The sequence below is a fragment of the Perca flavescens genome, chromosome 23 (genome assembly GCF_004354835.1).
Source record: "Perca flavescens isolate YP-PL-M2 chromosome 23, PFLA_1.0, whole genome shotgun sequence".
Classification (NCBI taxonomy): Eukaryota; Metazoa; Chordata; class Actinopteri; order Perciformes; family Percidae; genus Perca; species Perca flavescens.
Window position 1 is genome coordinate 15,568,217 of NC_041353.1, and position 27,941 is coordinate 15,596,157.

Consider the following 27,941-nt stretch of genomic DNA (forward strand, 5'->3'; position numbering starts at 1 on the left):
TAGGCGGACAGCAGCCCCCTGCCGAACGGAGAGGAGGTTGTGAACATCCTGCTGCTGTCCCAGGTGTTTTTTAACTAGCAATTAACGTCGGATGGATGGGACAGATGACACCTGCGTTCCAAATCGCATACTACATACTAGCTACTATTTACTAGTAAGCCATAAAAAAAATTGTATGTTCCAATAGTAGGCTAGCCTATGTCAAATTCAGTATGCGAAAAATATATAACCACTCGGCTAGATAAATGTGTAGGTCAGAAGTCTGTGCTGCTAACCTTAGCCACACTGCTAAGTCGTTAGTTATGGGAGGGGTGGTGTAGGCCTACTGTACAACATTGTAAACTGGGCTTTATAGACTATCAGTTTTTTGGCAGAATGCCAGAATTAGAAATGAACTGAGGACTTATGTGAGACAAGAAACTTTCTCTCATGCCTGAATTGAACTGAAAAATACACTGGACTTTTACTGATATGGATAACGCACTCCAGTGGTGGAACTGCATTAGGCTACATAAGGTAAGACCACTTTATGGTTAATCTGACTTATTAAAGTGTAACTTAGCCTACTTGTGTTTGTCATATGTGGCACATTCTTGCCTTGCTGTTCACTGGTTTTGGGGATGTTTATTATGTGATGCTTAAACGTTTCTCTTATTTGTGGTTGAGAGGGGTACATTTCTAATGAGCTGTTGGTTTTATGCGCTGTAAATCCTGTGTTGTTAAGATAAAGGTGAATGAATTCATTTAGCTGTTGGCGTTAGTGTTCAGGTAAATCCTACTGGCTATGTCTTGCACCTCTCCCTCCGTGCTTTTTGCCGTTGCATTGGCTGGACGAAGTGAGCGTCTTATTTTTGTTTCAACGCTGGAGTTAATTGTCAGATATTTTGTAGTATGAGGTCACAGAGTAGGCCTAGTCCTCGTCCCCAATATGCTCCCAAAATGGCATACATACCCACATACAGTACACTGTGAGATCCCGCTTTGATAACGCAGCCCATCGCGAAAATAACTTATTAAAAAAGCGTGCCCACTAGTTCAAGGTTTTTGTTTGGTAAATTGCTATTTTTATTCTCAATTCTTATCATTTTGCTGCTGGTGAAAACCCTGCCACTTGTGAAGCCCCCTGCCTATGCTGTACGAGCCGGTACATCATGATGAATATAGGTGGATTGCGGTAGACTAGAGTGGAAAGGTCTGTTCTGTGAAATTTTGAATGTTCGGTTACACTTTACTTGAAGTTTTCTACATAAGAGTGACATGACACTGTCATGAACGTGTCATAAAACATTATAAACAAGTCGTTAACGTTTATGACATAACGCTTTTTTAGTAGCCTAAGTGTCATTCGTTTTTTTCATGACAAGTTATGGGGTTAGGGTTCATGTGTGTCATGACAGTATGTGAGTGTCATGTGTTCATGACAGTGTCATGTCACTCTTATGTAGAAAACTTCAAGTAAAGTGTTACCGAATGTTCTTAAGAAACCCTTCACTGAGAAGAATTTGAAGTCAGACAGAAAGCAGGCCCAGCTCTCTGCCTGTCTCTCTATAGACTCCCATCCTGCATTGAAATTCTCGCTCCAGCAAATGCAGTGCTGCTGATGCATGACTCACCTAAGCCTGCTCCTCCGATCTTCAGTCTGTGTAACTGCCGGTAAGTGGGTTATGGAGCCACACTGGGGGTCTCTTCTCAACAATGACATAACAACGCACTCAGGAACTGACTGGAGACATACCTGTTTACTGCCTGTAACAAGCAGTCAGCTGGCTTTAAGTGTTGCTCATGCACTGAGAAAGGTTGGGTTGAAGGGGGATTAAGGGGTGGCTGCTTCGCAAGATGATAGATTTACAAGAGGTCTTTTGCTCTCCTCCATGTTTATCAGGGGTTGTTTATTTCTGCGCGCATAGGCAATTGTGTTTGTCGTGTACAGGTGTATCCGTGTGTGTGTGTGTGTGTGTCGGCAGAACCCCAGGGGGTCCAGCAGGAGCTCGTTTGATTGCAGCCTCACAGCTGGCTCACGATGTAGCCAGCCAGGCGCCAAGTGAAGAAAGAGAGAGAGAGAGGGAGGCAAAAATTTGAGGAATGGAAAGCCAAGATGACCCGATAAATAATGGCAAAAAGAGAAAACAGCTTGTACGGCTTTAGCTTTTACTGTACAACCAAACAAATTGAGAAATGCGAGAAAATCAGGGATAGGAGAAAGAGGCAGAAACAGAGAAGAGGAATTGGATGGATAAAGATAGTTGGAGGAGGGATGGAGGCAGGCAGGTGTGCCCATGGCTGTGTATCAGAGTGAAACGGGGGAGGAAAGAGTACACCTGTCCTTCAGTGATCAAACACACTCACAAACACTCTTTCACTCAGGGACTCTCAGATATATTCCGGCACACACTCAACACATAGGACACATATTCTGCAAGAAAAATGCTAGTGTCCACACAGATGGTATTGCCGGGGTTTTAGTGTTGGATTTAAAGGCAGGCTGAGGCCCTCGCTCAGTTTAACTGCTGCGGTCAGAGCCTCATTGCCCCCAATGCTATTGGGCAATTGGGCAACGGCATGGAATATCCCTTTCAGAGGCAGATGACTGGATGTCCCTGAACAGAGGAAAATAAAGACAGAGTGGCTGGGGGACACTATGGAGAGACCATGTATTGTATGTGCATAGGGGTTAGCATTAAACAAGAGAAAAATGAATTGCTAAAGAAAGAAAACAATGAGAAAATACTCTTATATAGAGGCAAGAAAACAAACACACACACACACACACACACACACACACACACACACACACACACACACACACACACACACACGCACACACAATCCCGTTGGGGATGGCTGTCATCCATCGTTGTGTGCAGTGTTGGAACATTCCAGGCTCATCTGTTTTGGCTGGAGTGCGACTGGTTGGAGAGAGAAATTCACAGAGAACGAAAAGGAGACTGCGAGAGGGGGGTTTAAAGAGGTGGAGCATAAAGAGAGAGGAGCAGACAGTGAGGAAGAGAGGAAGCAAGACAAAGAGACAGATAGACAGAGAGAAAAGTCGACTGTGTTTTCTGGGTGTCAGGTAGGGGGTGAACAAGAACTTGTTGCTACATTTCGAGTCCAGCTGTTCCATTGGGAATGAAAAAGGCTTTCTTTCTCACGCATTTGTATGTGTACAGTGTTTGTGCAAGCCTACATGAATCTTTGCCATATTCTATATGTTCATTTGAGTGAGATAGGTATCTTCTAATGATATCTTTATCTTCAGAATCTTTAATAATATTTAATGTGGTATTATGTGGACCAAACAGGTCATTTTACCCTTGGGTGTCAGGGTGACCGAGTAGCTAGTTAGTTGCATATTTAATAATCCGTGGTGTCAATGTGACATTTTTGCCAAAAAGTCACACAGTGAACTCCCGCATTTGTGTGTAATTCTGAGAGATATGCAAACATACACAGAAGTCCTGTAGCTAGAAGAAACTCAGGCAGTTTTTGTTTTGTTTTACCTTTGGACAGCTAGCTGTTTCCCTGTTTCCAGTCTTGCTAAGCTATGCAATCCATCTCCTGGCTCTAACTTCATATTTAAAGGGGAAACTAATTTTACACATCAAAGTCTGTTTACAAGTCTTGGGAAGTACTTCTGCGTATGTGAAAAAGTTGTATAAAGCCTTTGGAGGCTCCAGAGGGAGCTGCACAAAGTCTGATAAACGGCGGTCGGGTCTGACGACCGCAAGTTTGAAAATAAATTTAAAAAAATGTGTGTGGAGTTAAAAAGAAGTGAGATACCAGAGGCGGCCTCTAGCTCACCCAGTAAGAGCATTGGCCCCATGTTGGCTGAGTCCTGCATGCGTGGGTTTGAATCCAACAAGCTGCCCTTTGCTGCGTGTCGTCCCCCATCTCTCTCGCCCCCTTTCCTGTCTATCCACTGGCACTGTAATAAAGGAAAAGCCCCAAAAAATTATCTTTAAAAAAAAAAGAAGTGAGCTACCAGTAGGGTGACCAGATTTCCCGGAGCTAAAACCGGGACACTTTGTGCGTGACCGTAGTGCTCGTGCACGCACACGCTTTTTAACGTGAACATGTGCCAGCCCAGGACAGACTTCAAACTAAATCATTAATATTGCGCTCCTAAACTTTGTGTTGATGGCATCAATGTATTAGACTGATTTGGCTATGATTCCTCCGAAACTTCACCCAACTTTCACAGCTTTCCTCACGTAGAGACGGTTGCTAGGGATAGGAACAAATACAGCATGGTTGGACCCCGCACGCAGCTGCCCGTTCTATTCGCCTGGGAAAAATAAACTGGACAAAGTTACATTCGGGGCTACACTCAAAACATTCGGGGCTGAACCCCCGGCAAAATCGTCTGACTCCGCTCCTGGTGTAAACCGGGACATTTTAGCGTCCCGACAGGCTTTTGTCAAACCGGGACATCTGGTCACCCTAGCTACCAGACCTCTGCAGGCTGCTGCTCATCTTTGCTTGAGGCTAGCAGCTCAAGGCTACATAAGTCGCTACGAACATTACATACCCGAATCTTCGATCAAACTATTGACAGTTGAGTTACATTGTGGTTCATGTAGCCAAAAGGTTTTGACAAGGAAGAAGAATGCATGGGATAGAAAGATGATATCTCCTGTTCGTTTGCATCAATTTTGATACTTCACTGTCCATGTGAGTCTGTGTTATAGGAGAGCAATGCTAAAGCATACTCATTTAACAGACCGATATGTGACTGGTATCAATCTTATTATTTAACTCTCTGCAAGAAAGCAGACTATAACCTGACAATTAAACCCTGTTCTTCTTTCCCTGCTGCATCCAGATTATGTAAACCTTTTGCATATGAATAGTGACACCCTACCATAGAATTCCCTTTAAATGATACTGTTTAACTGTTTAATTGCCACTCAACACAGTCTGTAAATAACAGCCTGCTTTTAATAAAAAACAATAGGCATGTGTTGATCCTAAAAAGGGAAATTAACCACAGTAGCGTCAGTATTAATTGCCCCACTGATCATCATGAATGACACACAAAACCAGTCAACCTGTCTCATCACCTGAAGGCTCATTGCATTTTAATGTACGAAATGTGCTATACAAATTAAGTGTGTCTGAATAATCGATTCATTTCTTATTCAAAACACTGAGGAAGATTAAAACCTCTCTGAAGCAGCTCTCGTGGCGGCGCTTTAACGATGCCTTCAAGGACACCGCCAGGTCCAAACTGGTGTGCAAACCAGTTTTTTTTCCTTGACCGGTAATCTGCTGCTGGCCTTTCTCTCCTCTTTCCTATAACTGCTGCTTCACCTCCAGTTGCTAAGCTGCTGTTTCGGGTTGAGCTGTTTTAACACCCGGCCGTTGATCATATTCGGTTTAATTACCTCTGCGTGGACCGGAGGAGCATTAGAAATCATGACCTGATGCATATTCAATAAATTGTCTGAAACAGCAAATGGAAGTGGCTACACTATGATGCGTGTTCATCTGTGCACTGGAAATTTATGCAAGAATGACCTTCAGATGTTCCCACTCGCAGGGAAAAACAAAACCAAAGTCCTATTGATATCAGGTTATCAAGGAGGGAAGCCTTATGCAGACTTTTGTTGTGATATTAGATATGGTTAAAGAAGCAATAAATAATTCAAGTTTGTGCTAGAGCTATGTACCATAGCTTTTACATGTCTTATACATTGTATAATGGATCCCAGTGGAGTCCTGGAAAGTAGGCTTGCACGATAAATTGTCATAAAATCGTGATCTCGATTCACCCCTGTTCACGATTTAATTTTTAAATGACTTCGATTTTTTTTTTTTTCTCCTTCAATTCATTTATTGAAAGCATTTGACATTGACATGTTTTAATTATGTTAAGACATGTTCAAGGAGTTCAGATGGAGCCTGTATCAGGGCCATATTTAGTTCAATGTGTTATATGTCACTATTTTTGGTAGCCTTCTGTACTTAAATGGCCAGTATGTACTTTATTTTCTTTAGTCATTGAAGCCTCTATGTTTACAGGCTTGTGGTGATGCGCTATAGGTGCCAAAAAAAAAATCTGTTTGATACTGCCAATTTGTTTTGTTTTGTTATGGTTCATGTGTGCAATAATCATTACACTTTGTGCGAAAAAAGTCGTAGCAGAGAATCGTGATATCAATTCTAAGATAAAAAATCGTGATTCATATTTTTCCCCGAATCGTGCAGGCATACTGGAAAGTCCTTTTTAATACATCTCCCTGCTTCTTTAAGCAGACCTGGAATGCTATATGTTCAACAGTAATTCACACCAGGAAGCAAAGTATCAAATTAAACATGACAGACTCAGATAGACCACCAGTTGAGCTGATCGGATATGTCTTGGCTTCTTGTGCAACCGAGTAGAAAACAAAGAGTAACATCACAAGGGAAAGGGAAACAAATGTCTCTGAGCTGTTGTTTTCTGAATATACAGTCTGTATTTCTTTTTAAGGTGAAGGTGCAAGAGGCTTGCCGAAAAGAAAAAGGATATGTAGTATATGGATATAGTCTACCCTCACATGACACAAATCCAGAGTTTATGTTTCCAATATTGTTGCAAGTGTTCTGCACTCCACTCAACTTGTCATGATACGGCGCACATTTGTTACCTATGGCCCACCTTTAATGTCTACTGAGGTAAGGCAGAAATGTTATTTAAATTTTTTAGTACAAGCGGGAGAAGAAGAAAGTCCAGCCCTGACCTTTCAGAGAGAAGTGGCTGTCGGGGTCGCTGCATGTTTTCTTTATTTACTCATCAATGATGTTTACCAGCGGCTAAGAGATTGAAGTTGCGACATCAGGGACTGACTTTTATTACCCGGGAGTCCTTTGTATCCCTGGCTGTCCACTGCGAAAAAGCTTTCTATTGATCGTCTCAGAGCAGGGAAGGGGATTGGAAACATGCACAGGTGCTGAAAAGACACGGCTGTGTTAGCTATCTCTGTGGAATGCATCAGCCTCTTTAGACTGGGTGTTAACAATGTGGGAAAGGAATTAAATGATCAACGTTTTTCTTCTTCCCTTTTGTGTCCGGCTGTGTCCCTTCCAGCTGTGCATACTGTGTGTATTCCTTATACTGTGGGTCAATGTGTGTTTGCACGCATGCGCAAGCGTCCTCAGTATATACACTTCACTCCTGTGAACTGTGTGCACATTTATTGGCTTGTGTTGCATTACAGAGAATTAACTGACTGAATAACTTAAGCTCTCACTGTGCTAATTAAAACAGCTTGCACTCGCAGTGATGGTGCAGCCATGGCAAGGCTGTAATTAATTTCTGAATGGACGCTTTTTGGCCACAAGGATGTTCTGAGGACGTCCAATGTCAAAACATCCTGTGTAGTTTGGCTAAAGGTATCGTTCTTAAAAGTGATTCATTAATGTTAAGCGGAACACAAATTAATTTCTAGCCTAGTCAATACCACTGCATGATCAGTGTTTATCGTCCTCTTGCTCAAAGAGACCGTGTGTGCTAATATGTGATGAACAGATTTTTCTATTTCAAAGGCAGGAAATATAAAATATCTATCACGACCATCTCCAATGGCATTCTTCAAAGGCCTATTCCCCATAGTCTCACAGTGGTATTTAATTAATTCAGAAGCTATATCATATTCCTGTATAATATGGGGAGGAGGCAAGATGTTGCCAACAAGTCGTCCTTGCCAGCAGCCTTATTATCAGTCAACAATGAATTTAGACGACCCATGTGATACTGACCGAATGGTCTCACTCGCAGAATACAAATTCAAAAATCTGTATCCACCAATGGGTACTTGTGTGTGTGTGTGTGTGCGTGTGCGTGTGCGTGTGTGCGTGTGTGCGTGCACCATGTAGGTGCGTGCCACATGCGGCAGGTAATCTAAGGAAACGCCTGACCCAGAAAGCAGTACAAGGAATGTGACGCATTACCCTGTCGAGCCCTCCACCCCACCATTCATTTCCATCAAGACCTGAAATAACGCTTGTACTCTCAGCTGAAATTGCTTTCTGCCTTTCGGGTCAGTACAACTGGACTGTGGGATGGGGGTTGGTGTTGTTTCTGTGTAAGTGTTTTCTGCTTCTTCTTTTTGTTGCTGTGGTAAGTAGTAGCCGGGGCGTGTGGTCAGCCACCATGCTACGGTCATATTAGTGAGGTGATTTATATGTGCCCAGGTTTTCGACAGCATGATAGAGTGGCCTCCTGGTGGACTGCGTTTGCACATTCCTCCTCTTTCACTTTTTTTTTCTTCCTCTTATATTCTCCTTTTGCCAAGCACAAAGCATTGAATTTATTAGAGCTGTGATGTGATGAATAATGCACTCTCACACATTTTTTTTTCTCAGGGTGCTTTTTACTCTGAGCAACAGCATGACCAAATATTTATCTCTCTTTCTATCTGAGTAGCCAAACAGTTGTGTTAAGATATGGAAGGGAGACAAATTAATCCTGTGCTCCCTGCGATGACAGCAGGGCTACAGCCTTGAACAAAAACCCATACAGTTTCTGTGGCAGTAATGAATTTAAAAAATACCAAACATTTTGGGTTAAAAAAAAAAAGAATTCCACTGTGGCTAATCTGCATGCAAACCTGCATGCGGCGTGATTGGTTGCGACGTAATTGGTAGCTTTCATTTGACAGCGTGCTGATTGACCCGCCGTGACATTCTCAACGATGTCGCAGCGGCGTGTCAGGCGCTCAGGGTTCTGCTTGAGAAATCACATCCAATCATGCTGAGTTATGCAAAGAGCTCTTAGGAATGTGAAGAGCTGAAAACTGTAGGGGAGGCAGCTCGGGATCAGTTGAATCCCAATTATTAAAACTTTGAAATATTCTTCCATGTGAGTCTACACTTGAGACATGACTGCATTGATTTTCCAAAGGAGCTCACTGATGGATGCAGTACACTTACAGTCCGTGCACACACCCTCATAGTGCTTTTTGATCACAGCTCAGGGCGAGTGTTGAAACGGGTGATTAAGCAGAAGCTGATTGTCCTCTCCCTTTTGAAATATGTATTGAGAAGTTGTGTGCTGTATCAGCTCCTATAACAGCATTGTCATCAACATCTATTTTATCATTAGGACAAAACTGCCCTTACTCTGCACTTTACTCGTCTTCTTCACAGTGACATTGGCAGGCGTGAGCAAAGGCCAAAGATTACAGACAAATGGTTTTGTTCATTTAGGAAAATATGCTGAGAGTCAGATGTAAAGATCAATGTCACTAATTATTATCACTAATTATTAAGCTAGCTATTAAGCATAAAAACTGGAAACAGGACAAACGAGGTATAAATCGTTTCTAATCACCGTTTCATGTCCGATTCGACTGATTCGGACATTTGTGTCCTACATACAGCTCACATGTGTGAAAGCGGCTGTACACACATGGGAGTGGTATCAATCTTCTCATCTAACTCTTAAGAGGAAAGCAATTACAGATTTCCCCAAATCAATCTATTCCTGTCAAATACAAATATAAACACTGTCAATTTTCTGGCATGTAAGAAAAAGCATTTTTGTACCAATTGACATAATAAAATAAGGAGTAAGTTTGGTGGTTTCGAATCTGGAATCCAGTATCTAAATGCTTGAAAACAAAGTTTGCAGGATGGAGAAAATGAAATCTGCAAACAGTTACTACTTCTTAGAACTCACTGCTGCGAACTTAATGAGGCTCAAACTAAAATTGTATGATCAGGGGAAAAAGCCAGGTTCTTCACTTCTTGCATGGCGGATTAAACAACAGGAAACCATAAGGGCAATACTTTTCATTGAGGATGCAAATGGAAATACTATTGTTGACCCGCTGGAAATTAATACAGCTTTTTTTTTTATTATTATGAAAATCTCTACAAATAACAGTACATTACTAATATGGATGAATTTTTAAACCAACTTAATATCCCCCAAATCTCTGATGAAAGTCGTGGATAAACAATGAAGCACGGTTGCGATACTAGAAGCTATAGGTACACTGAAGGCTGGGAAAGCAACCGGGCCAGATGGCCTCCCAATTGACTTATATTAATACTTTAAAGATAAATTGGCAGCTCCACTTTATGAGATGTATCTAGAATACTACAACAATGGCTGCCTCTCGGCCTCAATGAGAGAGGCCTTGATCATCCTGCTTCCAAAACCAGGAAAACCTAAAACTAAATGTGAGAATATGCAACCTATAAGTTTAATAAACACTGATCCAAAAATCCTCAGTAAAATTTGGAAGAGAAAGGCTAGAGGGTGTGCTTCCAAGTATTGTGGGGGATGACCAAATTTGTAAAGGGAAGGCAAGGATTCCATAATGTAAGGTGCGTTCTCAATGTACTGTACTGCCAAAAAGAAGAAAAAGACACTCTTCTCTCGCTTGAACTTAGTACATGAATCTATAGAAAGGTGGATGCCATTACCTTTATCTATGATAGGGAGAATAAATATATTAAAAATGAACATATTGCCTAAATTTATGTATTTATTTCAAAATATCCCTCTCGCGCACCTGCTGGAATGTTTAAGAAACTCACAGCACTTCAGAAAGAATAAGAAATTACCTTGAATCCGCTTATCTCTGCTATAGCTTCCATTTAATACTGGGTGGCTGAAATGTCCAAATCTTTATTGGTACTATTTAGCAACACAATTGAGAACTAGCCTATAATGTTCTATTTTTCTTCTGGAGATGCTCCGTCATGGATGGACATGGAGTTGTGCTCCTTTAAGGTACCATTGCATTTGTACCTGTATTCAGCTAAGTTAAAGTACTTAAGAACACATACTGCTCATCCTATAGTTCTTAATATGATAATATATGGTATGAGGTAAAAGAATATATGAACATATTGGACTCTCTGTCAAAATTCAGCCCAGTGTGGGGCAATGTTTCATTTAAACCAGGCAAGCTGGATGCAGGATTCCAGATATGGGCAAAGAAAGGAATAAGTAAAGTAGGTAACCTCTTTAAAGAAGGGATTCTAATGACCTTTGAAGAAATATCTCTAATGTATGACATCTCAAGGATTTTGTTTTTGAAATATCTCCACAAGAGGAACTTAATTTCTTCTATGCAAAACCAATCAGTCAGGTTTCCTGCGTTTTCATCCTTAGAAGAAATTATAACAAACAAGTGCAATGCGAGGGGTTTGATTTCATCAATATAAAAATGGCTTGCATCTGGCTCTAAAGAAACATCAACAACCAGACTTGAGACATGGAGGGTGGACTTAAAAGAGGACATTTCAGAAAACGATTAAAAAAAAAACTAACGCATCTCAGAAACAAACAGCAAACTCTTAATATAAAGCTACTCCATTATAATTGGCTGATGAGGACATACACAACTTAAATTAAATAAATACAGTTTGTATCTGTTTTAAATGCAATGAGGCTAAAGGAACATTAATACATGGTGTCTTGGGTTGTTAAAAATTGCAATTAAAAATCAATAAAAACATTGTAAAAAAAAAAAAAAAAAAAAAAAAAAAGTTCATGGTTTCGGTAGCCGATTTTGGTGCAGCTATTGAGGAAAATACATGACGTCACCAAACTCCATGCACCCAACTGATATCGGGTGATGATTCAGAAATGATGTTGGGAGACCTCAAAGATGACGACCAGTCCGAGGATTACAAATCAAGTGCAGCTTTATTCAAACAGTGAACAAACTTTCATGACACTGGAACAACCATGAGCATACAGACACGTCTGCCCAAGGATGAACCACATGTACATCATAGTGAATACCTTTTAAACACTTTTTGTGCTTACACAGCATGAGACATCTATTTCAATTGGAACAGTTTACTCTTAAACTACACCTTTTATGGCACGTGCTCCTAATAGATTCTCACATTCCTGGCTCCAATTCCTCTCTGTGAAAGTTGTACCCAAACTCATAATAGATTCTACATTCCTGTGGGTGAAGGTTGTCCCCAGACTAACCTTCTTGTGTAGTACCCTTCATACAAGATATAAAATACATTTGAAACATATATAGGCAGAAATATCCAACCTATCACCAACTAAGTATGTCATGGGTCTGAGTTATCCATTTTCGCACACAATATGCGCGCAAGACAATTTTTTAACTGTGCAAATTTGCAGGTCAAAATTTAACAAAGGTTGACGAGTCTGCTGAGCTCGCACTCAAACAGGAAACTCATTCTTGAATTCATCAGTCGCACAGGCTTGGATTGATGTGAAAGGATATTCGAATATTCACAGAGAACTAAGTGTGACTTCACCTTCACAGGTGCAACATAACAGGAGAGTGAGGTAGATGCCAATCAATCAGAGTGTGCAGCGGAGGTTGAATCAGGTGAAATAAGTGGAAACACCTGTGTGGGTTTGTCATTATTGTGTAGAGCGTTCAAACGAAAAATCCAACAAAAAGCTCAGTTTCATGTGATTCATCCTCCTCTAACACTACAGCTCTTTTCTTTTGTGCATTACTGACACTTCCTGTGGTTCCAGACCTTGCTGTTTTTAGTGTGTTTCCGGCTCCCATCTCATCTCCTGATCTGTCACCTGCTCCCTATTAATCATCAGCCCCAGTACATATACTCCCCAAGACAAGAAAGCCCAGTTGCTCAGGACATGTCTCGATTCTTTATTATATAATGTTCCATTGAGGCTTCTGTCAGATTCTTATTTTTAACACCGATTTACCCCCCTGTGTGATTGCCGAGGGTCAGAGCAAAATAGTTTGTCTACAAAATTGCAATTAAATAGTTTATCACCAAGGCCAAACCTGATGTTGACATCTATGTTGTTTGAGGACATTTCTACTATTAAACCTGTATTTGCACTGTAATTACTCTTGACTAGAGGTCATGTCCACAGTTTACCAGTCAATAAGAAAACTACAACAACACTGACCCTTTTCACCAGGAATTGTTTCCCCTTTAAACACAAACCAATGAATTACTGGGGTTTCAACTGAAAAAGACTGTTGACTCTGGGAAAATTGTGTTTTATGACTGAACATAGGTTCCTCCAAAAAACTATCCTCAGAATAGAAAAGAAATATCTGATCTATTATGATATCATAATTAGAAAAGGGTTTATTGCCATAGTAAGTTACACCTATGTGGAATTTCCCTTGGTGAATGGTGTATACATACACACAAAAATATTAAACATAAATAAGAAATAAACAAATACAAAAACAATATACAAAATAGGCTGTTTAGCATAAGAAAAAGAAGCTGAATAGGTTGAGTGCAGAATACAAAAAAGAAGAAGATGCCGTTGAATGTTTGAGTCCTGTCTTTATCTTCTTTGACAGAGGAAGCCTCTGTGAGCAGTGGAAAATGACTTCACTGCAGAGGCTACAGAGTTAGAGCTGTCCTGGGCCACAGGGAGTGGATTGCCTATTTGTTGCATCAGTGGTTTAGCAGTTGCAGAGGTGGGTAGGGGGAGTGGATGCAGGGCCCTGGAGGAAGCCACAGTCTCCAAACTTTTTGGGAACCATTATTGAATTTTTACAAAGGGCCTCTGTGGACATGCGAGGCAGACATGGAGACAGACAGACAGAGACAGACAAATTTCATTAAAGTTGCATTCCTTAATATTTTAGACCTGATTGATTGGATGACACCCATGGTTATCATGGTAACAGCAAGTGTGGTTTAATACTTTAGCAAATACCATCTGCTATACTAACCGAATGCTACTACTGATTTGGCTAAAATGTAGCCTTCTAGTATGCAATCTGCAGTATGCTAAAATTACCCGGATGTCGTAATGATAAAAATGAATGTAAAAATCTCCAGTCTGTATTAAACCAATCTACCTCGTCCTCTGTGTCCCACAATGCAAAGCGCTGGAAGGGTCACAACAACCAATAATTACTTCAGTTTTTCAAAACCGGAAATTGGCTAAGCCTAGCCTAGAACATTGCAAAAATAAATTTAACAGTTTTATACTACATACTACCGACAAATGCAGAATGCGGTATTTAGTATGTAAGAGGCGGTTTTGAATTACGGTCTTGTTTTACACATTGCATTTCCTGTGGCTGCTTCACAGTAAAAGCTTTGACATAGTGTAAAGCGAACAAACAATAAACAGTGAGGCTGATATCAATGAGATATTATTGTGCTGGATTCCATGTATACATTCATTTCCTGTGGATCCCTCATGCTTAGCTGGGCAACCTGAATCCAGTGCAAGAATGGCAGACTGCACCACCACTTTTAGAAACTATTATACAGGGACATCGTCACTAAATGTAAATACATTAAATGGCTTTTGCCAAACCAAGTGGTTTGTGATAATATGTGTTTCAAACAAACTGCTGTGGCTTTCCCTGTAAATGTATAATGTGACACTTCCTGGCGTTTTTTTTGAACAGCTCTTCACAGGTAATACAAATACTTAATAAAACAAAATGCTATTAATTTATATTCTTGATATTATCTCAGTAAGTTGCCCAAGCTGTAGAAAGAGCCTTTTTTTACAAGCAGTATCAATTCAACAATCCCTAGATATTAGGGGTGTGACGAGATCTCGTTGTACGAGATCTCACGAGATTAAAACGTGACGAGATTTCTCGTCGAGGTGAAAAGTTGTCTCGTGAGGCGATGTGATGTCAGCGTGATGGAGCGTGAAATTACTATTGAAGATCCCCCTGCCACTTTTAAATCATTTGTGTGGCAACATTTTGGTTTTCCTGCGGAAATAATAAGCGGCGAAAAAGAGTGACTGACAAGGCGAGCGCAATATGTAAACATTGTAAGAAAAAAATGCCGTACTACTAACTACTGCACCAGCGTCGCGGGTGCAGTGAATAATGAAAACTGTGGTGGTGCTGTAAGTGTTTTGCATAGTGCTCGTATTAGCCGCGGTATACGGCATTTTTTCTTACAATGTTTACATATTGCGTTCGTCTTGTCTGTCACTCTTTCGCCGTTTATTATTTCAGGAAAAACCAAAATGTTGCCACACAAATGATTTAAAAGTGGCAGGGGGATCTTCAATAGTAATTCCACGCTCCATCACGCTGACATCACATCGCCTCACGAGACAACTTTTCACCTCGACGAGAAATCTCGTCTCGTTCTCGTGAACCCAATCTTGTGATGTGTCTCGTCTCGTGGAGTAAGCGTCTCGTCACACCCCTACTACATATTGATTAAAATGATATGTGAATCCAGAAAACTGATAAGCTGCTAATGCCTGTGGAGGTCTGGCGGCAGGTACAGGCATCTCACCTCTCTGGCCAGCAGCCAGCTTTCATCCCGGCTGCAGCCACAGAAAATCTAATACAGATGACTTCATCATTTTTGCCTAGTGACCTTTCTGGCATCCTTTCCTCCTCCACTCCCGCCTCTCCTCCTCCTCCCCCACACACACATACACACACACGCACACTACTCCTGTACAACCTTCCCACAGTCTCTGCAGCTCTTAAAATGCACACCCTGCCAGGGTCTCTCTTGTTGTATTTCTATCTCACCTTGCCTCCCCTTCCACCACACCTCCTCTCGTCCTTCCCACCACACTCTAACACCATCCCTTCCCCCTCCCAAGGGCATTATTCATAGTGAGTTGAACACAGCTTCAAGGTTAAGTGCCAGCGAGTGTGCTCCCGAAAACTCTGCTGAGTTGTGCCCGATGTCGCCACTGTCGCTGCTCTCATTTGGCAGCTGCACTGATCACATCTCATCCCAAAACCAATGGGTCCTTGGCCGCCACTGCTGCAGGCAAGCATAAGCGCAGGCAATCAATAGGTTTCAATATGGGCCCGCTGGCGACTGTGAATGAAACTCAATTTTATTTTGCAAGATTGTGCATTTATTAGATGAACAGATATTGATGGCAATATTGGCAGACTGCTCCTCACACATACACACACCAGATTTTGGTTTAACGGCAACGGCTGTAATTTCAACTGTAGACGGATCAGTGTTTTTATAAGGACATTACCACTGTCCTGGATCCAGCCAGGGGAAAGGAAGGCTGTCTCTTAGTTTGATTATTCTCAGATTATTGCTGGCTCATACTTCTTTGCATCATCTAATATTTCTTTTCTATCCTTTTAGTTATACATTATTGTCATCTCTATGGGCCAGATCTTTTGGACTTCCCTTACATTACATTACTCGCTCCCTGTGGTCAGATAGGTTGTCTGAGGCCACACAATGTCAGGTTTTGTTTTTGGGGGTGCGTGCGTGCGACAAGTCCAGTTAGGAGTTAATGCAATTACAGAGATTCAGGTGTTTTTCTCTCTTCACTATTTGATTAGGACCACTTGCTGAGTAATCAAACCATACATCAACACACACACACTAAACATACACCAGGTGAGCAATCAAGACTAGTTTAGTAGAGGCCTCTCTTATCCACTCTATCCCTCTTGCCCTTTTTTCTTACACACACACACACAATGGATGAACTCTCTTCTTGACTTCCCCAAACAACACACTCATATGAAATTGTTAAAATGTTCCCATGCAGTGCAGCAACAACTACCCTTGCCCTCCTTTACTCACCTCTTCTTCTTCAATTTGTCTTTTGCTTTCTCTCTCACATACATACACACACACACACACACACACACACACACACACACACACACACACACACACACACACACACACACTCACACACTCTGTCCCCTGCAGCCTTTGGGATGATGTCAGGTGGTTTCAAGGTGTTTGGGAGCAAATCATCTGGTGTAACGGCTTTACTTATAGGGCCCGAGGCTGATGTCCACTTCAGGGAGGTACAGTAGCTGTGGAGAGATTTTGTGGAATCATTAGATGAAATAGAGAAGCCTCTGGAGCATTATAGGAACATGTGAAGAAGTGGATGTGTTACTATATACACTTAAGCATGGAGCAAAACATGCAAAGAAATGCACACAAACGCACCTCCTACATACCTTTAGCTTCTTTTATCACAGTGATTCTGCTGAATTAGACAAAATGTGCTTTTAGTCATTCTGCACAGTTTGTATGCATAATACCATGCTGGGAAATGGACACGTTGCCTGGTTCAATTATTTTGGATCTTCACTGCAAGTTACTTTCAATGCTTTTTTCTAACATTTTCGAAGCAGAATTGCTTCTGAGAAGTGCCTGCAGTGTGAGGAGGACTGACTGAAATGTGCTGAGAAACGTACTGCTGTGTAATTTCACCTAAGCAGAAATGTTTCCAATTCTTTTCTTGATGTGTACATTTCTCAGCTCGGCCTCCTCAAGGGTTCAACTGTCTTTCGGCAGAAATATGTGCAGATCAATTCTATCTAAGGTTTATACTGCATCTGCGCTGAGGACAACCTTGAGCCCAACATGCTCGGCGATGCAATGCTCCAACGAAGGCTGCATAGTCAGCTGAGGACACAAAGACTGAGTTATTACTTTCATATGTGGGAGGAGGAAGTGAGTTACAGACTTGAACTCTCCTCCTGTCGCGGCTCATTTTCATCTCCGAATTACCTGGCCTGGCCTCGTCACACAGTAACTGTAAATCACAGCATGAGAAGAAATTATTTTGCTATTTCCAAAGGGCACGGAAGCCATGTTGGTGAATAACAAGATATGGGAAACCAGACAGATATGAAAGAGAACCAAAAGACTAATTAGAAAGCATCAACAATGAGTTGTGGGGGTGTCGGGTTCACGGCCACCCGTCCATAGGTTAATAGATGAAGGGAAACTCGTCCCACTGACATCCCATTGACACTGATGCTCATCATCTCTGAATATGCAATGAGACTTCTTATTCATAAACTCTCCCTCTTTGATGAAGTGGAAACAGATGATCTGAATTACATGTACAAGCTCCATCATCCTACAGAGTGGACAGGCTTCTTTTCAGTTGTCTCTAGAAAGGGATCTCAGTAAGCAGCCCCTTTTGATGCCGAGAGTTGTTTTTTTTTCAAGACATCAAACCCGATTTTCCTTGTCAAGAGCTGTTGTCATAGCGACTCATTGACTGGCTGTGAGGAGCTCGCTCTCATTGGATGTGGTTAACATCTCATGACTGAGTGAATGAGGCAACGTGACAGCAGAGACTTATGATCTGGTTCATTATATTCCGCGACCGACATTTCCTGGCACCTGAAATAGCACATCAGCTGAGTTTTTTTATTTTGACAGGGAACAGATTTTCCTGACTGAGGCACATTGTCCTGGGTAATTTGGCTGTGAGGGAGAAGCACCTCATCAACCTGATTTTCATAATGTGATTATCCTTGTTGATTTATGCGTAAGACACAAGATATGCTCCTCAGTTTGCGTATTAGTCTGGGAAATGCTAATCAATTGGATGTGCAATCGAATAAACTTAGTTTCAACCTCTTATTTTCTCTGTGTATAGCAGATACAAAGTCTTATACTATGGGTGGTGGTGATGGCGCAGTGGATATGACACGTGCCTTTGGTGTGGGAGATCTGGGTTCAGTTCCCACTGCGATACATCAACCAATGTGTCCCTGAGCAAGACACTTAACCCCTAGTTGCTCCAGAGGTGTGTGGCCTCTGACATAGGTAGCAATTGTAAGTCGCTTTCGATAAAAGCGTCAGCTAAATGACATGTAATGTAATGTGGATTACAACAGTTTGGAAGTAATATCTGACATAATGAAGATCGATCAGTGTGTTCTATGATGCCATGTTTTTTTTTTTATTAAAGAAAGTTTAATGAAACTGACCCTTGTTGGTTAAAGCATGTTTTAGACTTCTTGTGGTCCAAATCGAAAACACTAAAGTCATCCAAAATATGATTCAGATTCTTTACAAGAGTTGGAGAGTTGGAAGAAATTAAGTCACATATATATATATATATACAGACTGTATTGCCCTTCACAAACTTGTCCTTTCTCATGAATATTGACCACCACCATCAATTTCAAGTATTCGTATTAGCTTGGAATTTTACATTTGCGCTCGCATGAACTGGGGTAGACACTCCATAATGATGCGCCCATAGATATAGAACTATCTATGGATGCGCCATCTTGAAATGCGTTAGCCGGTAAGGGACATACAGGACATACTGCTCAGCCTTTCGCGTTTTCGACTCACAGCTGCTGCTGGTGGGTATCATCGCTTCCCAGCCCTGGCAAGTTTGAAGAATGAAACATGGAGGACCACACGTATTCAAAATTCAAATTTCAGGAACAGGAGTCTTCTTCTTTGCCCAGAAAAAGAAAACTGATATTGAAAAGAGCAAGAGACTGGAAAAAGAGTGATCATTGGAGCTGCTTTGGAGGCACACACCAAATACCCAAACAAAAAACCCAACTAGTTAATTATCCTCCGGACCACGGCAGTCTCCTTTTTCTTTCTCTCTCCTTTCCGTCGGGTGGCGCACGTGCCTGCTCGTGGTGTCCGCGCCACTCTCCGACATGAACTTACGGATGTATTAAGAGAACGCATGAACTCCAACAATGACAGCTGATAGACGGCCTTTTGTACACCTTCGCTGTTTGAAGCGTGAAGGCTACCGTAGCTGCAATACTGCGTGGCGAGAGAGAGTTGATTGCGATATATAATCTCAACGCTAGATGGGAGTAATTCTTACACAATGTAGCTTTAAGAAACTTATTATTTCTTCATACAGTGGCTCATTGGGAGTTTTTATGTCAACCAACTTACTGATGCACAGAACAGCCTCGTCACCATGGTAACTCTGCTCCCAGGGGTTAATTTAAAAAATATTGAGCACAACATGTCCGTTAGCCTCAGTGTGAATGCCCAGATGGAAACATGGAAGTCCAACTAGAGTAAACGATACTTTTGGACAAATAAATGCTGTTTTTTGTTTTAAGTAATTAATTGTATTCTTCCAACCTGGTTATACACATTAGGCCTACTGCACTTAAATGACATAATTCAATTAGCATTACAAAAACAATCTGTTGGATTAGCACAGTCATTAGACCATTATTATGTGATTTATAGATGGAGTATACAAAAGACTGATGCTCAAGTGGCATTGGTAGCACAGCTTATTAGTGTAATATGTCTGGTTGTAAGTGTCCTATGAATTTCCTCAGTATCATTGTCTAATGAGTTGTGATAATGACTATTGGCCCTATTTTCTACAGCAGATGTGAGCTGCTGTCTATTAGCATATGTTTTATTCCCCCTTCCGGAAGCTTTTGAAGCTCAAGATATTGTCAACCAGAAATTATTTTTCACGGAGAATTATGCCTGTAAACAAACTGTACCAGATTAAAGCAGAAAGCAGATCACCGAGGTTGTTATTTGTAACAATGTTGGGTGCTGAAGTTTTTTTTCTTGTCATCCATACATATATTTTTTTATTTGTTGCTGTTTGTTTAGGCTGGTTTGTGCAAGCATCCAGAATCTGTTATTTCAGCTATTTTTTTCACCAGCAAACAGTATATTTGAGAAATTCTTTTACTTTGCATCTTTAAGACTGACACGGTGCTGACCCCGGTACATACTATATGCTGAATGGGATACCATGCTGCTGTTTTTATTAGCCTTCACTTCTACAAAATCTAGAACCCTCAAAAATGAATTGTCATGAAAACACTAGATCTGTCTTCAATCTATCCCCATTTTAAGAAGCAAGTGGTGAAATGCACTGTGTCAAAGATTGTGTTTACATCCAACTCGTGTATCAACAAAATGTCTAGGAGACAGGATGGCTACATCCTTTCCAGTGAGTTCTCCTTGTTTCCTCTTTTATGTCTGTTGTTATTTTTCCACGAATGTTCTTTTAGCAGCATTATTAGTGAATATTTTTTTATCCTCAGAATTATTCAAACCTGAAGTAATACATTCATGGAAGACTTTTTTGGCAGCGGAAACAAGCTGTAAACAACACATGATATATTGTCACCTTTTAGGCTGATATGGCAAACTCGCTAGCAAACAAACATATCCAGTATAGGGAGCAACATTAGCATTCATTTGGAGTTGTATTTTTTGGCCACGTGATGAATTGAAGTCCAATATTCACTATCCTTTTTGCTCTGTTTTGCTTTCCAATATATACATAAAAATCGGGCTCTTTAGCTGCTAAATGCTTCAAATTTGCTTTGCCATTTGGTGCTAAGCAGGTATCTACTATGGGTTTCACATACAGTACATATACAATAGGGCTGGGACGATTCGTCATTGATTACGTAAATGCATCGACGCGTCGCTAAATAAAATAAATACATATAACTTGCGTGAAAATTAATTAATGTAATGCGGAACTAATGTAATGTGGAACTACTGTTAGATACGCGGATTCTAGGGACACCTGATCTGTAGCCCCATTTTAGCTCTGAAGCTAGCCAAGCTCCTCCGCATACATGCAGTTTTTTGTCAGGTCGACGGTCCAGTGAGTGAGTCAGAGATAGCAGCACGAAAGGACGAGTATGGCGAGTGGTGGTGACCCACAAGAGTTAGAGTTCTCCACCGGCCTCTTTAAGATCGCAAGTTTGGGAGAACTTTGAGACGGTACTGGAGCCTCCTGTTTCATGTCCTCTCGTCTCATGCCGTCCCCGCCTCGAAAACTTTGGTCCTCGGGTCAGTTCCAGTATTAGGCTACAGGCGAGAGAGTGGTGGATAAGACGAGGACTGTGTCGCCGTTGTTCAGCAGTTGTTGGGTATGTGAGTGAAAATACATCTAACATGCTAGCGCATATCCGACGCCATCACCTAGATGTACCAATCTAGATGAAAAGAGCTTTGAACGAGCTTATTCATTATTTTACCTACTGTTAAAAAAAGCAAATACAGGTTAATCTCTCATACGCTACTCTTTTTGCACTTGCTCTGCTTACTTTAAAGGGGTGATAGAATGCAAAACCGATTTGACCTTGTCATAGTTGAATGATGACAGTTTAGTGGGTAACTAGGTCATACATAGTACCTCTAAATCCCATTGACACCTCTTTTCTCTGCAAATCTCACAATTTGAAACTGCCTCTGAAAACGGGCAAATCTCAACAAGCCACCTAGTTGACGTCAACTCGGCGGCTCCTATGTATGGCGATTTGCTCAACCAATCAGCGCGCGTCTCTAATGTGTGTGTATGGCAATTTGCTCAACCAATCAGCGTGCAGCTCATCTAAATATTCATGAGCATACCATATTTGAAAGAAAAGCTCTTGTTACAAATAGGGCCAAAACACAGGAATGCATAAGGGCTAATAAAATATCAACCAGACCATTTTCAACCCAACCAATGTTACATACCCCATTAGGAGACCATAAGGAACAGTGTGAAATACCCTATATAATCATTCTATCACCCCTTTAAGTTTTTATTTATTTTTATTCCTCCTGAAAGCGTGGTTGGATGGATAGCCTACAGCTGGCTTCAGGTTGCACTACAAACTCATTTTACTTGAACAGTGCAGTGTTAAACTTTTATAAAATTAAATTTTAATAAATAGAGATTTGAACCTTATTGAAATTAGTTTTGTGTAAATTGTTAATAATTGAGCAATGGGAAAATAATGGCTAATTGAAAAATGTATCGTTGGATTAATCGAAAAAATTAATCGTTAGATTAGTCGACTAATCGAAACAATTAGCGATAGATTAATTGTTTAAAACATAATCATTTGGGACAGCCCTAATATACAATACATGTAATTTGATCCATTTTTAACAGCTTTAACATTACTGTACTGTTTTCCCTTATGCCTTCTTTTGTAGTAGACTTTTAGACAAATGATTATTTCTTTTAATAATTTTTGTATTATAATTTCCTCCAGTGTTTTTACCCTAATTTAATTTATATCAGCATGCACCGTTTCAACCATGGCTTTATGATTATTCCCCCCCTTATATTTGTTATTGTGTGTACTGGAGAGTTTAATTTGTTGTCTTTCCCATGTCCCTGGGTTGATTGAGTGTGCCTGGTTTCGCTCCACAGTGTTGCCATTCTTACTTTTTATTTCCTTTTAGAAGTAAACATTACTAATCTGATTATTCACCCCTTCCGAGTTGATTCCCCTCCTGAGCGTGAATGTCATCAAACTTTTTAATTCTATGCTCGGCTTCAGACACTAATTCATCTTGTATTTCTCGGATTTTTTTCAGCACTTCAATTTCATGTTTCTTACAACACTGCCTGAAAAGTTGGCACTGACTTCTTTTTTTTTTTTTTTAAATACATCTTTGATGTATTTTGAACAGAAGCCCTCCGCTTTGCTATTCTGCTCCCTCATCATTTTCTACTCAAGTAGCTTTTGGTGAAATAACAACTAAACCTTGCCTTTTGACAAGGTCTGGTCACTTTTTGCCTCAATGCACAACTGCAACTCATCCAGTAAAATTAATCTGGAATAATTCTCGCAGTTTAAAGTCCTCTTCAAGCTTTTGTATCTTGCCATCTCTTTTTTTCTGCTGTTCTCTACTGGTGAGTGTATGTGGAGGTATACGGCAGAATAATGAGAAAGAATTTGAGTGTGAAATAAATAAGTTAAATAAATCTTGATGTATTGCATGAGGCAAACAAAACCCAGCAAGCAAGATCATTGACATTAGATCTGGCACTAGGCGATACCAAAGATGTCTATCCAGGATGTTACTAAACCAATGTAGATCTTATAACTGATGAGGCAAGACAAGGAAAACTAAAATAGCAATCCATCAGGAATAGATTGGAAATCCGCTTTTTTTTAATTTGTATTTTATTTTATTCAGCCTGTTCTCATGAACCATTCGTTCAAAAAGCTACGAAAAGTTAAGCACTCTAATTCGTAACCATTCCACTTTTTTTTGCTGTATTCACTACATTGACGGCCGCTGTATAAGAACGCGGCTGGCCGCAAAGGGAGGAGGTCGGGCTGGATGGGTGAACAAGATTTTCAAGCCAGAGAGCGGAGTTCGCTTCCCGGGAAAACTAAAGCCTTTTACTCAGGAAATGCGTGTTCCTTAGGAGTTTTTTAATCCAAGCCACAATCTTTTTCCTAATCTTAACTAGTTGTTTTGGTGCCTAATCTTAACTTTTGTCGCGGCAAAATGCTCATATTTTTTTATTTTCAGGTAACTGAACCTGTAGCCAGCGTCACAAAGCTCTGTAGCGGCTTAAACAACTTGACCACCTGGCGTCACGTGACCAACCGTCTTCTAATTTCGCAGGATATCATACGTTTTGGTGTGCATACATTTTTATACAGACCCGTTCATGAGAATGTGTTGGTTTTATTGCTTTAAGCAGAAGTGTTGTACGTTTTTTACCACTTTAACTATAGACTTTATTAATCAGTTAATTAGTTAATTAATTAATTAGTCAGATGTTGTTTACCCGCTGCTCACTATAATCATGCCCTTCTTAGAGCCTTATCATATGGACAATGTCAAGTTGAAACAGTTTGAACAAGATGCATTTTATTTTGAAGATGGGGACATTGTGCACGTACAAAGTCAAGTCAGACAACTGGAATCAAGTCGAACACAGAGAGTTAAGGTACTCCCAGGTTTTGTGAAGACAACTAAAGATAAAGTACTGCTCAGGAAGTCAGTCACACGCATCCTGAGACCACTCAGGCCATTTTGTCAGGAAACATCTACTGTATGAGACAAGTACCAAATAAATCAAGCCAAAGCATTAGTGATATACACAGTTGGCATCTCAGAGTAAGTTCTCGCTGCACTGATCCATTAAATGTAGAACAGAAACAGGGCTTAGTCAAGGGAGAAATATTTCAGCAACTGAACAACAACATTAACAGAACAATATGAACAGGACTGAAGATTACTTATTTGGAAGAGGAAACAAAAAATGCCTGAGTACATTTTTTTATCATAACAGATAGGAATAGCATCCATTCATTTCTTAAATCATTCTCCGTTTATTTCACAGTTTCTATGGGGCATGTTTCCACTGCACAAGCAAAAGTTTCCACAGGGTCTGAACTGATAACTGTGCAGCTGTAATGTCTGATATGAGGTTATCTGGTCCATCTGCTGACAGAGTGTTGTGCCTCAAGCTGTAAATCTACATGTACGTGTAAAGCAAGACAACAAGGGTAGCTTTCACAGATTGTTCTGCTTTGGGAACAGTTCAAGTAGTCTCGCATTGCCAGACCCTCCTCAACTGCGCTGTGGATGAGGGTCTGGCGAGTCCACACAGCATTGCGGGATGGGAGAAAAACATGCTGTGGTTTATTGCCATGTCCAATAACCAATAACCAAACCAATAAAAATCGTCTTGGGTGGCGCTATATGCCGCACGGAGCCCCAGTGCCGCTGCAAAATAGCCTCAGGAAGGAACTTGTTTTGGTGAAACGTGTACGTTCAAAAGTTGTTTTAGTTGTGCAACAGAAAACTCCGATTGGACAGATAGTCTAGCTAGCTGTCTGGATTTACCCTGCAGAGATCTGAGGAGCAGTTAACCATAGTCCTCATAAATCCACCGGAGTTTAAAATTCAAAAGCAAAGAAAGCATAAAGTTACGGACATCCGGCCAAAAAGAGTGAAAATTTCCGCAGGCAACAGAGTAGTCCCGGAAGTGGAACGTCGTGGTTATAGACTACAGTTCAGGTGACAGAGATATGTCCATACCCAAGACCAGTATTCAATTTAAACAAACCCGGGTAAATATTAATTATTATAGCCATCCTGACAATAATGTTAACTGCTGAAACAAAAACAGTCCTCATTTCCATTTGTTTGATATCACTTATTTAGTAATCTGATGTACTTTTGCTAAGCAACAAAGAAGGGAACATCAGGGTGTCCATGGTTCGATGTACGAGGGAGCTTCTGTACTTCATTATCTATATTCTATGATTGCTGAAACTAGAACATATTATTGTGTACAATTCAAAGTAATACAAGTTGATTACCCTCCATGCAGTGTTCCAAAAATTAACTTCACTTTCATTCATCAGATGTAGCAATATTGTGGGCGACATGTTATTGTCATTCTGTTGGATAGTTTTATATCAATCGTTGCCAACGCTAATTGCTGCTCGTGTGACTGTGAGAGACACAGAGTGAGATGTGTGTTTATGTATGGACTCAGCTTATGATGACAACTACTGTATAATATGTAGTAGGTCAGAGTTTAAATATGTAGCATAATACAAGGTGGTTCATGATTTGATCTAATATGTCTGTTGCCATAATTTACTCTCAGCATGTGAACATCATTCACATGCTCATCATAATTTCTTTTAATGGAGTATATGTTTCAAAGCTTAGCTTAGCTCTGCACAAAGCTAGGGTGGCTGTGTCAAAAACTAAAAGAACACCCCTAAGAGCCCATTTCAAGCCTACTAAGTAAAAATGTCACGTTTGTTCAAAAACTTCAGTGTAAAAGTGGTATTTTATGGGGGGGGATAAGTGCCGCTTTCTAGAGTCCTGTTGTTTTGTGTTTAAACTAAGCTAACCAAGCTAAGCTAACCGGCTGCTAGCAGTAGCTTTGTATTTACCATAAACAAATGAGAGTGGCATCAATCTTCTCATCTAACTTTTGACAAGAAAGCAAATTATTTCACAAAAATGTTAAGCTAACCTTCACAAAAGATGAAAATGGAGCATCATTTTTTTCATTGTCCCATAATTGTTGTAACTGAATGTTCCCATTTTTGAGACTGTGCTGGGTTTCAGGCTTCCACACAGACACGCTGGAGGAGCAGCTCTGATCCTGAAATGAACACATCACATCTTACCTTTAGGTCTTGCTGTATAACAAGCACCACATTTATTTTTTTCTGCCTTTTGGCAATAAGAAAAGAAATATGACCAGATTTCTTTTTGTTAGCATTGCCCGGTGGGAGTGCAAGATCATAAATGATGAGGACAAAATACTGAATGATTCATTTTCGATCACTTGCTAACCACTTTTATGAAGGACATTCTTTGATAAGAGAGCGTGTGTCTGGTGACTTTAAGTACTTCTTGAATGAGGAAATTGCTTTGTGAGCATCAATGACATCCTGCACACAACAAAACTGTGAGACAGCCTAGAGACATGTTGGCTGAGACTTCCGAAAATGGAAGGTGACAGACTAGAGAAACTAGGTTTACCCAGAACATCGACTGCAGTGAACTCTCTGCCTCACACCCCCTTAACAACATCTGATAGCAAGCGTCAACAGTTGTGTTTGGTTGTATAACAGTGCTGGATAACACCATTGTCCTGAGCTGTTATACCAACCAAACCATTCTTTGTGAAGAGAAACACCTTTACTTTCACAGTTGTAGTGTGGTTTCATCCGTTCTGTGAGGACTATGTTGTTGTTCGGAGGCCTACAACTTCAAATTAGCTTGCGAAACAGCACATTTGGACTGTCACACCATTTGTATTAGCAGCTCAGAGTTGTTGAGAAAGTGTTGCGAAAGATGGTGTGTGACTATGAACTTGGCTATTCTCTCTTGCATCTACATGTAGTGTGTCAATCCTGCATTGTGCAATGTGTCTGAAACCACTTAATTTAATCAAACTCATTGTACACCATTGTGCACCAGTGACACTTTTTTTAAGCCAATATTTGAAGTTATTATTACACATAATTAAATGTCTCAAAAATTGTGTGACTGTTCTGTGGAAGCCCAGTCTTTATGCTGAATGATGTTTCATTAGGTCCTGCAGGGCATATCAGGTTGTGCTGTGTAAATCCAATGGTCCCTCTGGCAGCCGACACCATTCTTTAGCCCTGACGTAATGTACCTTTAAACTGCCTTTCAGTCCTTCCCTCAGCCCAGCAAATAGCAGATACTATGTAGCCACTGATCTATATTTTATTTGCTCAAGCTAAACTGCAGGTGGATGATGAAGCCAGAAGCTCATCGAGGTGTACCCCCCACACTCCAGTTGACCCCGTTCATCCCCCCGGCAGTAGACCCTCCTTTTCATCCCTCTCCTCATCCGTTGTCTTCCCACCGAACATGACCCTCATCCTATCCTTCCCGTATCCTCTGGCTATTCCAAAATAAAAACGACTTTTATACCGTACCATGCCGTGGTGGTGTTGTTAGTGAATGCATTGTTTTCACTGTCTTTTCTGATG

General features: G+C 40.7%; 1 long non-coding RNA gene across 1 annotated transcript; it reads left to right on the forward strand.

The window, feature by feature from the left end:
- Positions 1-27,886, forward strand: LOC114550361 (uncharacterized). The gene is made up of 2 exons (XR_003691686.1): positions 1-516; positions 27,686-27,886. It is a non-coding gene; the product is annotated as an uncharacterized LOC114550361 (long non-coding RNA).
- The last annotated feature ends 55 nt before the right edge of the window (positions 27,887-27,941 follow it).